We start from the raw sequence: 14,361 nt of genomic DNA on the forward strand, positions 1-14,361 counted from the left end.
AAGAACGAATCAATAAACAACTGACGAACACAATAGTGAGGATGTTGTAAAAAAGATCGAAGCTCAGTGAGTTGAATTGTTGGAGCATGTATGGAGAGAAGAAACAAAATCTATAGAATACAATATGATGCAATGAAATTCCTGTTGCGTGAAATTGCCGACACTTGTAATCACTATTTTAATCTCTTCGTTCACAGATAACGCAACCAAACAAATTACCTCGGAGAATGGCTATAGAACAAGAATATTTGTAATCAAAACATGTTTTTGTTTTCGAATTTTTCAATAATACTGATTTTATAACGATATCCAATGGTTTCTCATTTTTCCAAGGCATACACTTTTTCAAATCATTTTCACTGTTAGATGAATCTCACTACTGAAAAACTGGCATATTCTGAACGATCTAAACAAAATATAATTGTGGGCTGTAATAAAGAAAACTTGATACATTTAAAAAATATATATAATAGTTCTCAGGTTAGAGGCTAGTGTACTCTTTGCCATTGATCAACGCTCACTTCGAATGAATGTAATTGCACTTTAAATTAAAACAAATTTGTGAAATCTCTTTTCAAATTTATTCATATTCAAGCGAAGGCAAAATTAGCGTATAAATTCGAAGATAGAATAAATTCCTACAAATATTTTTTCATTACTATACTGGTTTTAGTATAGCATCCATTCATAATCCAAATTGAAGTTGGGATTCTTACTTTCTGAAGTAGTATTTTGACAATTACGAATCGGATTTTGCAAGTTTATTCAAATCGAATGTAGAACTTTATAAGTTTGAAATAGATTTCGAACAGAATTCTTGTTTGTGTCGTCGTTAGTAATGCTATTCGTGAAATAAGTTAGATTAAAAAACTGTAGGTAATATTCTAGGTTTGCTAAAAATGAAACTTCACACAATGATGTTGAACAAAATCGCAAGAACAATTACTTTCTCTTGTCTCGATGTATTATGATCAGTATAACGGTATTTATCGCTCTATTTATCGATAATATCTATGAACAACATCATTAACAGTTTTGTTCGTGATACTTTCATTAATAAATTCATTGGACTTTATTTCAATGGATGATAATAAAAGTAATTAGCTGTATTGAAGTACTTTTCCATTTTCTCCCTTGTTTTCTATATAATTACTCTTAAATTACGTCCGCATTTAATCCAGGACCGGTTCAGAAATATTTTATCAAAAACGATCGATCTCAAAGCCACTTATAATATGGGCTTCTTCACTGAATTATTCTGAATGTATAATGTGAGGAAACAAGTGAAATACATTTTTCTTCCATTTCCGTAGCAAATTTGTACAGCATGATACTTTACCTAAGAAGTATGTAAGTAATTTCATGATATTCCTATGTGTTTTTGTCGTTTATATTATTTGTCCTCTGGTACTCAATCCGTCTCTGTACTTTAAGTGGCTCTTTTGGTGGGTGTGGTTATACTAATCAATCACAAGTAGGCTGCCGGCGACACGTACTAGAAGGAAACGTGATTGAAAAGCGTTTGTAATGATGATACATTTCCATTGGATTTCTACAGCTGTATTTTATTATGTTTTAATACGTCCGGTTTCTGCCTCCGACGATATTATTCAGCCCTTACTACATTTGGTACATTGTTGTCGAATATTGGAAACGGTGTGGAAACTCCATCAAAATTTATTCATGCGATAATGTCTAAAAATTTTTTTGTTTAGATACTAATGTTAGTCCAATTATTCAACAACTGCTACCGAATGTTTTCGCAATTGGTGAAAGAGGGCTAGTAGAGAGGGAAGATATTCCGCATCAGCAGTGCGCACGGTGGTGCCAGAGCGGAAAAAATTGGATTTCCGAAAGCGCTGATTTCGATTTTATACTTTGTGATTCTCACACTACCTAAGCCACAGGATCTAGGAACTGCATGATTTTTTCCCTGTTATTCCCAATAATTTAGGCCCACTGTCAGAATAATAGAAGTTTAATTAAATTACACATATTTTAGAGGGCGGGAAATGAGGGCGATCAGTAGAGGTGTGTACTAAACTTCAATGGTTAGTAGTACCTGATCGATAAAATTATATTCTGTAGCTAACCAACTTGTACTTAGTATCTTAATTCATTGTTCGACATTGAATGAAATCTATGATTATCTGATCTGCTCTTTCAGCAAATAAGGTTTTAAATAATAGTTCATAGTTTCTATATAAAATCCATCATTATCCTGTTGCGTTTTGCTAGCGTGTATTTCAGCAATTACCTATTCAGAGCTGTTTGAAAAATAAGGCGCCTAGAATAAAGAACAATTTTCAACGATTGTATGTTGATTACAATTGTTCGAAAACCAAAAACTATTTAGAAACTATTCGAATTAAATAGAAATGAAACGTTTTCCGAGTGCAATTAAATGATCTTTGAGCATCGATCAAAATTTGCACCATTAAAATTCGGTATTCAGACGACATGTGTTGGTTGATTAGAGATTTGATGTAATGACTTAGATTATGAAGATAAATCGTGCGTATTTCTGTAACTGTTTACGTAATTTATTGCCTGGATTATGGAATAGGATAGAACTTGGGTTACAGCTCTGCAATCGAAGTTTCTAATATTCGACGAAAGGAACGAGATTAGAATATTATCACGTATTTACAAAATGAGTATGTGTTTTGGAATACATGGAATAGTTCACTAATTCTTTCATGAAAAGTACTTGGGCTCTTCGATTAGATCTTTAAACGTGATTTCTGGCATACAATAATATTTATAGGTATTGGAAATCGAGTAGAGTTCTACTACCGGAAAACACAATTATTCGTTTGAAATAAGATCCTACTACCTACCTTAACAATTTTAGGCACTTTAATTTAAATCGCGTTCACCTTTACTTAAAGGCTGTAATAAGGTTTTAATGCTTCTTGGTTAATAAATCAATGTTTTAAATTCAATTTTTCAATAAAATTACAATGTAATTTTTTACCTGCTCCTCCTCGGTTATAAGATGTAAACCCATTTTATGGTACCATCAAGCAGACTTTAATAGTTATGTGCACCGTTTAGTTCTGGGCAACTATTTTCAAGGTCATAGTTCAAGACATTTTTCATCGCCTGTAATAAATCTGGATTGTATGAATAGATTTCAAGATCTTATTATTTTGGACTTCTTCATCTTCAGGTCATTGAAAAGCAAAATTTCTTAGACTAAACCGACAAATATTGAAAAGACAAACAAATAAGAAATGAGTGTGATTCGTTTACTTGTTTCTTCTTATTATTTATTATATTGTAACTGATCAGATTTTGATACGGGACAGTTTTGAACAAACTTCCACATTCTCTACAAATTGTAATCAAAATAATAATGCTGGCCGTTGAAAAATGTAATTATATCTCTAAAGTGAGACAATCAGTAGATATCATTTTTGCTTGTATTAATCCGCGATTAGAAAAATTAATAGATATATTATTTGCCTATGGAATAACTAATAGATAGTATTATTCCGCGTCTTTTGACTTCAAATGTGGCAAAATATGACTTGATAAATATTTGTTCTAATAGAATGCTAGGTTTTTTACATTATTTGATAGTAAAACTATGATTTTAAAATGGGTCATTTGAGAAATAAAGGCGAGGGATTTATTGAATTATTATAATTATATCTCACATTTTTCAAATTATGTCCCGTTCACTATCTGATATAGGACTAGATGATGGTAGAACTGATCTGTTTTTATCATCTGCAGTGTTATACGAGTCATTTCATATCTAATTTGTTCGTTTAAATATTATCAATTCTATTCTAAATCTGTTAGGAGAGTATGATTAGGTGACCTAAGTGGCCACTCAATTTATTCACGTCTTCCTATCCATCTTCCTACGAACTGGTTATCCAGAAACTTTCAAACATTCTTACCATAAAATGGGGGTACACCATCTTGTTGGAACCAATTACTAGGATCACAGTTTGACTTAGTCGGATCCAGAAATACCACAATTAGGACCGAAAGCACTGCCATAAGAAGGTGTTCCAAATATCCCTAAGCTGTAGAATTCCCACGAAATAAATAAAGACCAAATAATAAATCTTCCCCTGCCGATCCCTACTCGAACATTAATTTTTTAGGGGTGCTGGGTGTGTTTTGTCTATGTCCAGTGAGCATTCTCCCGAGCCCAGTAGCGACAATTGTATCGATTTACTGTACCACATCAACGAAACATTGTTCGTCTAAAAATATTACACTATTAGGAAAATTAAAATTTCTTCTCATTTCATACGTGTGTACCGATCATCTCCTGAGATATTATGAACAAGTTGAACGTCTTATGGGTGCAAATGTTATTTCTTCAAAAATTTTACTGCATTTTACTAACATTTTGTTGTAAGGCACTTTCTATTATAGTTGCGTGAGGGTTTTTTTCTATAAAATATCTAACCATACATATTCGCTTCTTCCTGGTTATTCATACTTAACTTTGAAACATTCATAAATGTCACTACTACTGCTTGAACGATAAAATTCTTTTCTCAATACTCCACGCAGTTCACGAAAAATAAACTGCTTTGGTTTTTTAATGGGTATGCTTGAAAAAATAGATGATAACCTTATTTTCAACAAGTGTTTTTATTGGACTATCAATTTTCCTTTGGTTTATCGTAATCTAAAACCGGAATTGTTTTTATTCAAATTTCATATCCTAGGAGTGCCAAGCGACCTGAATTTTCAAAAGAACGCAAGCTTGTAATTTACAGAGAATAGTAGAATCTAAAGGACTACCTGAGGGATTTTTATGATTACAAATTTATATTGGACACAAATATAAAATGAAAATAACACCGTGGAATTGGTTATGATTTATATGCTTCTCATATTTGTAGATATATTTAAAAGAACTATTGAGCTGATAATAGAGGCAGGTTTGCAATATAACTTTTTGTTATGGTATTGTGAAGTTTTCTGATTTCTAGCTCATCTAAGGATAAACTTGAAACACGAAGAATATTTTTTATGTCTGGTTGAATTACACGGCCCAATTAAAACTAATCCAAGTTATGAACATACTATTTACTAAACTATATTACGGCTGGCGATCCGAGCTCTCATTTTTTCCGTTTGATTACTTCAATCTTATTGTGATGACTCTAATGAATGTCAACTCTCCAACTTTTAGTATTTATAGTGTGAAGTTCAATCTAAAACATTCGGCTTACTTACAAAAGCCTGCGCCATCAGAGCAATTTATTTACATCTTCATCACCAATTCAAGAAAGTTGAATTTTCATTCTCACAAATTGCTTATATAAAGCATCTTCTCGGTTTCTTGCTCTTTTCCACACAATTTCTGCTAGATCCAGTTTCATTAGGTATATTCTGAGCGCGCATAGTCCTTTGAGATAGCCAGTGTGGAGCTGTAGCATATTTATGCTAAGAGCCAGATATTGCTCAGCTGACATGACATTAAAAACCGGAATAAATTCATCCAAGTAGTCCAGTTCCGGAATCATCTGGCACAATAAAACTTATACAGAATCTTTCTTCTCAGGAAGATCTTTCTTGTTTTCTCTCAATATAAAGTTTGTTATGAGACTCCTGTGAAGTCAATAATTCAAGTTTATAGTGGCAAATGGCTCTATTCTTACACTTTTCTATTGAATGGAAGTAACAAGGTACTGTTTACATCACGTACTAAGAATAAGAAGACTAGCTGCATGTCTCTATCTTGGACATAGCTAGTTTTTTTCACTTTGAATTTTATCAGATATCTCGCTGCCCCCCAGAGATTTTGAGATTTACTCAATATTATTTTTTTCTATTGGAATGTCTTTTAAAATCTGCATATTTATCTCCTTGATTTTCTCATTTATCTGATTTCCATCTCAATTCTTATTATACAATTTTAGAATCTAAATTTTACTGTCGGCAACAGCGGCAATATCATTTCATATTGATGAGATATCGGTACAAAACTTGTTCATATTGGAAGAAAGATCGTTCTTCACAGTTGAAATCTTTTCGTACACATTAGTAATTGATGAGATTAAAGTGGAAGTATCTTTAAATAAAATGTTAATGGATTGAAGTCATCAGTTTCCAGTGCTATTTTCTGTCTGTCTACTGATACGTTCCTCTATTCTGCCCGCTAGAAGTTCCGTTACATTTAGGAGACCTACTTACTCAATAGATGTATTCATTTTACACTACAACGAACAAATCGATGATTTCTTATTGATAATCAATTTATAAACTTTAATGAAATTACAAAATTACCCAATTTACAATTTCGTATACTTTTTCATTCCTCGACACTTTTCGAATACTCTTCATTGTTCCTTCACTGATTTGTATGTATGACTCTACCTTGTCCATAGTTTAATAGTTTACTTGGAAAACCAACGCACTTGCTGAACTTTTGATATTCTTAATGCTGTATTACAAATTTGAAGCTTTCATGATTATGTAATTTCGTGACGATGCAAAATATAATAGTATGATAATTTTTCAATAACTTCCAACAAAATATATTTGCGTTTAGTAGGATTTGTGCTTGAACATTTTTCGACCTGATAAATAAACAACGTTTTTTTCTCCATAATTATTTTTATTGCGGAACAAAGTCTCTGTCACTTTTCCTACCGACGAATCAATTTTGCCTTATTCCGAAGCAGGTTTGCCCTTTGCAATCCATTATTTCGACTTATTTTATTTATTTATTGTAATTGTGAATTCAGGTTAGGTTCAGGATTTATCTACGGTTATGTATACGACTCATTCTGGACTGGGAAATATGCCTCTGAGCAAACACAGCACCCAACGAGCGGATAGCTTACGTTTACATAATTCTTCAGTCAGTATAAGGCAATTGCGCTCTTTGGATATGACGATATCCATTTCTATCTCTCTAACCTACATCTAACGGTAGTCCAATACCATTTAGTTAACGTTTTCGATTCTATCAATGATTTTCTCAATTTTTTCCATTCCATACACTCGTCGTCAATCAAGCTGATACGTTTTAATTCAGTTCCCCAAAGATTGAAGGTAGTAAATGATGGAACAAAGTTTCTAAACATAATGTCTAGCTTCACCTTCATAACTTATATTGAAGTTCCTGTAGAGGATTAATTGGTCTCGTACTAAGAAATTAATGGCGTCTCCAATAAGAGGAGCGCGCAAAACAGTGGTCTGTTCAAATGAGTAATTTGTTTTTCAACCTCCATGTAGACGCTACGCGGGCAGAAAAAATCGGGCATGCACTGTAGGCGACTACGAAGCTTTCGCCCTACACACTCCGCCATTGTTGACATTTAGGCGTCAGTCGGCGTTGTGCTAAAGCCACGTAAACATGTCCGCCATTATTGATGCTCCTGCCAAGTGTGATTCGTTTTCTACAGTCTGAAGGCCATAGTGCTACAGAAATCCATCGGAGAATGAGTCGTGGGTACGGGGAAAACTTCATGAGTGATAGTATTGTGCGTGAATGGTGTCGAAAGATGTCCGTAATTATGTCTCAATCTCTCCGGTGATTATGTCGAAATGTAGGTGTGCCTATTGAAGGTTAAAAAAAAACGGCGCTCGTATATTGGGATATATATTCAAAAAAAAACAAAAGTTTCACGTAGGAAATAACATTTAGAGAGTAGAAAAAGAGTTATCTCTTATACCCATGGGCATTATATTTTGTTATACTTTAACTTATATTAATGAGTAGTGACATCTTAAATTTGAGGTGGGAATCTTTTCAGACAACTCTCGTAGATCTAATTCATTTGCTTTGTGTTAAATTTAGTTTATCTTAGTTTGACATAATAGGAAATCAATTCTTTGTGATTAATTGCCAATGTATGTTTTTCTTTTAATGAACTACGAAAATGCTAGAGCTTTCACGAAAAAATTTCAATTACGTGTTCAATCTTCGATTCTCTTCTAATGTTCTCTTGATGTTTAAAACGCCAGAGGAAATTTACTGAGCCAATTATCTGCACTGATCTTTTTCCTTTTTCAACAAAAGGATTACGGAATTGCCGCTAATTCATAGAAAAGTTTTATTATTTTTGTTTGTCTTGGAATTACTCTCTCATTAATTGTTAGTGGATTAGTACATTTCCATCAAATTGATTATTATTTCAGAGACAAATGTATCCAACCCTTTGTTATGTGGTAGCAAAAGTAAATCAAACATATTTACACCCTTCCCTTCTTTGTGTTCAATCTCCCTAAACTATGACTCTTGTATGATCAAATATTTTTTACTAAGAATACGCAAAACTACGAAGTTGCTCTTATTAGCGTAATTTTAAAGCTCGATTTTACTTATGGCTCTCATGATTGTCCAATAGAAGAAATTTTTTATCGGGGGTAAGTCTAAACAATAAATATCTTTCCTGAAATCAATCCATTTGAAGTAGAGGTTTTTTGAGTGCCGGGAGACGTACCATCAATTAGTCTATCCAATATCTTTTTCTTGCCAAAATTAAGAATGATCGGCGAAATGAACCAGAGTCATCAAAATAATCGATGTCTTGTAGTCGATTCCATGAAAACGTTTTGGTCCTGTGAAAGGCTTATGCGCTACTATTGTAGCAAGCTTGTCAGCTATTTTATTTCGCTTCATCCCATTACCTTTGTAACCGATATCGCTTCTGAAGGAAATTTGATCATGACGAGATAAGATTAACGATACACTGCTACGGATGCTTAACGGATATTTGGATCCTTGTGCTCCAAAAAATAAAAACAGGGACGACATGCCTGTGCTTTGGTGAATAATGAGAAAGCGTGGTTTACAATGGCTATTTTTTGTTTCTGATAACAAAACGTATTCAAACAAAGGTTCAAAGCAGTGTATGGTCTAGTCATACAATTAAAGTGACATTTTTATGACGGCTTTGCTTCAACCTATAGGCTAAAGAATAATTCAGATCTTGGAGCTCTATTGAATAAGAGAAAAAAATTGAATACTGTGGAGTGTAATCTTGATATGAATGTTAAGGAAAGCTGGAACAAATTTGATGAGGTAAAATGCATCGGTAAACAGTTGGAAGAATCATTGGAAGAACTGAAGCCAAATTGAAATAATTCTACGAGGAACGGTGGCCTTCTCTGACTACAGAAAATGTGTGCAAAATCAAACTTTAGCTGCAAACAAAAATAATTCGCGAATTGAATAAAAAGAGGTAGATTCGGAATGAATCAACATTTAGTAGTTGCTGAAATCGCAAGATGAGAATTTGACTAAACTCAACTCGAAGGAAATGTTAAATTTACAGCACGTTGAAAAAAATCTATCGAAACGTGAAAATTAATTTGAAAAATATTAGTCAGGTTAAGATGGCAAATCTTTTTGATATCTATATGAAGTTTATTTCTAACGCCACTGTTGAATACTATTATCAATAATAATTGATCAATCAAACAATAAATTAATCGGTTTTTTATATATTTGTTTTCAATTTTCTCACCTATAAACCTGAACATTCAATAATTTCGGTTTGCTGTATTTGCGGCATATATACGAGATTTCATCTAATTAACACATGTTTCACAATCATTGTTATTTGTATCATAGTCATACATATCAACTAGGAAATCTAATTATATTAAAATTCTACTCTCAAATTATGAATATACGGAATACTATGAAAAATATTTCAATTTCTGTTCTTTTTATTAGAAATTGATTTATTATTGTCGACATTTCAGTATGATAATGTGTTATTATTATAGTATTAAACTTGGTAAATTAAAAAATCTAAAAGGAAAAAGAAATCGTGTAAACCAAAATTGGTTTATTCAAATTTATTCCTCTTGTAACAAATCTATAGTATAGTACTAAAACTACTACTAAAAGTATTTGTGAAGGTGGAAAACAGTATTCTAATTCAAAAAGAAACAAGAGATTGTCAGTTGTCGGCGAATCAACAAAAACGCTTTTAATAAGAAATTCTCCCCGTATTTTCCTGTTTTGAAACCACTTGTTCGAATGAAGGTAATAACAGAAATGTCGCTAAGAGAGATACTCAGAGAATATAGTTGAAATAAAAATCGATTCAGAAAAAATCAGTATAAAGGGCCTATGTAGTGATATCATTGGGTTAGATAGGAAAAGTGTGCCTGCAGTGACTACTGAAGTAATATGAAAAAAAATCAAGATGTAGTGAATAAAATTTGCTTCCGGCGAGCTTCGTAATTTATTTTTCAATCTTTAAATTGATCAACCAACTTGTGGGATAAAATTCAATTAACAAGTTTAGTATGTTTATTGAAACTTCTGTTTCTTTCTTCTGTTTATAGAGAAAGTTTAAACGGTTTTATTCGCTTAAGAGCGGTTAATAATCAATTTTTCATTCGAATTGAGTTTGACTTGTACATTAATTATATCCCAATATACAAACAACGTCAATTATAAACTTCAATATTGATATTCTTTCTTATTTTGTGAGTTTGAAACTGTGCGACCAACTTTGTTAAGTAATAAAGAGAGTTAAGATATAATTTCCATTTTTAGTTACTTACCTTAATGTAACTAATAATCCTGACAGTACATAAATAAAATAGACAGTTCTTGAAAAACTTCAAAAGCAGTTCCATATTTTATGATTTTGTGTTTTTTTGCTAAATCGTGTTGATTTTAGGACTATTCTTATTGAAAAATAGTTTTTAAAATAGATAAAAATTGCCGTTTCAACCTTTTTTTAGTGCAGTCCGTTATCCTTATTGAGGCTAAGGTCTCCAACTTCTAATATTGCGCATATGTAGAATATGCTAACGTACATGAGAAAATAAAGGGAATAAAAAATCTCTAATGACTATAAAGCGTCATTTTTTAGATAAGTTACAATAATAGGCCTCTTACATCAAAATGAAATACATTCAGGGTTTTGTTTAGGAACTTTATTTTACTTCGTTCAATTATAATAAATTTAAAGATGAGAATTGGACTCTAAAGGGTACCATAAACGAACTAATCCATCAAATAAATGAACCTTGAAATCGTGTTACCACACACAACTGAGAAAAAAAATTTTCAATCTCACACTAGGGACCTATTGGTATAAAAACTTATTAAAGTAGAATAACAGGTTTTCGCAATGTTCATGGTATATATCTTGTTTTTTTTTGAAGAGAATTAACAATATGAGAAATATAAACGCGTTTCGATTGGATTAAAATATATTTTAAAACGTGTATCACTTTATTTTGCCAAAATGATACTCAATAAAGAATCTCCAATAAGCATCTTCGAGTGTGAGTCTGCAATCTGCTTCAGCTGTTGATGCATATGTCTCTGAAACCACAAACCAAACTAAAAGTTTACTCCACATTTTTCAGTTTTCTATAAAACTTATATGAAAGTCACAATTTTTGATAGAACTTTTCGGAACCTATGATCTGAGGTCTAGTAGATCATCTATCAGCTGATCAATTTTCGGAGATAATTTCAAAATTTAAACATGATACACAAGAACTTTTGATATCTATTACTTTTTTGTGCGTTAATTTTCATATGATAATTTACACTAAAGTTCAGTATTTTCTATTTTCATGCTGACATGTGTAAGGCTCAGTAGCCTATCAATTACGCTGGTCATGAGTATTGATAGTAGATAGCCATTTAGAGGGAATTAATAATTTTCTAAGTTTAAAAAAAAGTAGATAAATGACACAACAGCTGATCGCATTCACCCACTAATCTACGAGGGTATAGAGAATCATATAATATTATGTCGACTACGACCCGTTCAGTTTTCTAACGTGCCAAACCGATCATAGTTTCCGAAAAGTTATTTCATAATCTGAGATTATATTGTACTAAATCTTCTAAAACATTCAAGTTAACTATTCAAACTTAACAAAAGGATATATACCAAAATAAACAATCCTGAAGGATGAAATCAATTGTTAATCAATGAAATTACTTCGGACTTTGAGAAACAAAAAAGTATAGTAGTGGTTTTTCATTGTGAAAACCGTTGAAAGTTTGTTTTAATTATCTATGTTCGATCAAAAGAGTCGGTAGATATGATTTTTCTAGACGTCAAACATATACTCTATTACAAGCACTTAATATTCACTAATTAAAAACTTTCACCCTTTTCTACGAACATCACTGCATGCAATTCTCTTCATCTATTTCGTCTACTCTATTATCAACCTAAATCAACAAAAAATTGCATGCATCTCGAAAATCATCGCCAAATTAACAGTTTGGTTAAGCAATTAGTTAAAATTTATACCAGTTAGTCTCTTAAAACAACACGCTTTATACTAACTGCATGATAATTAACATCTATGTGTCAACAATTTGAGTTACTTTTGTAAAATTTAAAAATAATGACTTTCAATAAACAGGAGACTAGAAGTTATTCAATAGTTTTTAAAAATAGGATTTAATATAGATAATAGATAATTGAAATCTCAATTTAAATACGATTGTGAAGAAAATGGCAATTATTCTTTATACACACTTTAACCATGTTATAGAATCGGGTCCTGATATTCGATTGAATACAAATCTATCAACGTTCCATTTAATTTCAATTCTCACCTAATATATTTTACGAACAGTTTATTGAAAGTTACTCAAATTATTGATATTCACACTCTAAGCGCGTTCTATGCGAATTTCTCATTTTTGGTTATCGATAGAAACCTTAAAACAACGAGTGAATAACATCGACATTAAAAACATGTGAAGTGATATTAACGCCGGCCAAATGGACGTGGATTAAATGAATTACTTTCCCATATTGACTGCAGCTCAATATATTGACATGGGTAAGTAGACTAATCAGCTTTTCTATTTAATTATTAATATTATTGCAAAGTTACGCAAAAGTTCAAAATTTGATACAAAATTTCTATTTGACAGATTTTTCAATAATATTTTCTTTCCACTCCACTCCACAAATTTTTTCTACTGTTTTATCACACATTCCGGTGGTTCCAATTCTTCTGATCCAATGTACTTGTTTTTAAAATATTGGTATTAAATAGAAGCGAAATAATGATACCAAATAAAAAAGGAACATAACGAAAGGATTAAGAATAGATGGAGTGACGACTTCGCGTATGGAAAATGGAAAAATTGATAAGGAACTATTTGCGAGTAAGAAAAGTCATTTAAATATACTATGTTCTGAATAAGATGAATAAGCTGGAAAAATGAGTATAGATACGACAACATATGAGATAATTATAGAAAATAAGCCGATGGAGAAGTTGTTAAGAAATGTTTAAATTGGTATGGACATATAAAGAGAAGATTACATAGAAGCAAAGAGATATAAAAAAAGAAGGAGAGGAAGACCCAAAGAAACTCAGGAACTAGGACAACTAGTATAGAAATGAGGTAGAAAGAGAGAGACAACATGGTAGATGAAGTAACTAGGGACCACCAGTAAGAGTGGAAAAACCAGATAAACGGAGATTGAAAACTAAAATCAGTAATTACGAAATGGCCCTGTAAAATATTGATAATGTATGTTCGACTCTTGCATTCAATCCTGTTTCTTATCTTATTTCTTTTTGTATTCCACTCAGTATCTCACTTTTTAATTGCAAAACTTCAAAATTCAACAAAAGTAGATTCAATGATCGTAACTATTATCGAGCTTGAAGCTTACTTGTATAAATTTTTAATAAATTTATACACCGACATTCCAAATATCATGAACATATATTAGTGGCATTTGTACCAATCCGAAATATCTTCAAGACACATGTGAAAATATGGAGGAATTTTTCGTAAAATCCGACTTAAGACTATTCTATGAAATTTGACATAATTTATGTACCAAGACCAATATTTAGTCTAATTTTCCGAACTTGTTATTATTTACACAGTTTGTGTGGGATACCTTTCTAAGAATTGATTTGTATATGCCACTTTGTGGAGTCCATCTAGACTGTAACAAATTTTCCTATTTTCCCAATCGATTTGAATGTTTTTCCAACTCAACAATATTTCCTGTGAAATTTCGAAACTGTATTATTTAACTCGACGATTAATAAACAACCAAATTAGAATTCGATATTTATTCATTACATTTAATTACATCATGTATCATCATTAATAATTTTGATAAACAACAATAAAACAAATAATTATCATTTGCGTACCTTTTGCAATATTTGAACTTCATTAGTATGTTATGACAAAATATTTCAAAATTATTTAATAAGAAAAGTGATTTCTGTTTTTTGAATTGACTTTCTATGACTTGAACATTTTTTCTGAATCCATTATTCTTTCCTCAATATTTGTGAAAAATTCTACTATTAGGTGAAATAGAATTAATGTTGATTTCATCAGAAACATAATTTAATCATGATGAACAATTTGAGTTCTTCGTTGTCTTAATTATT

The 14,361-nt window shown here is 31.5% G+C and overlaps 1 protein-coding gene across 1 annotated transcript in view; it reads left to right on the forward strand.

Annotated features, from left to right (window-relative positions):
* LOC130899758 (protein unc-13 homolog A) overlaps nucleotides 1-14,361 on the forward strand; it is a 179,597-nt gene that overhangs the window by 35,721 nt on the left and 129,515 nt on the right. Inside the window, exon 2 of the mRNA XM_057809940.1 lies at nucleotides 12,643-12,771. The gene's annotated coding sequence lies outside the window, so the exon portion shown is untranslated. The remainder of the gene's footprint in view (nucleotides 1-12,642; nucleotides 12,772-14,361) is intronic.

The sequence above is a fragment of the Diorhabda carinulata genome, chromosome 11, assembly GCF_026250575.1.
Source record: "Diorhabda carinulata isolate Delta chromosome 11, icDioCari1.1, whole genome shotgun sequence".
Classification (NCBI taxonomy): Eukaryota; Metazoa; Arthropoda; class Insecta; order Coleoptera; family Chrysomelidae; genus Diorhabda; species Diorhabda carinulata.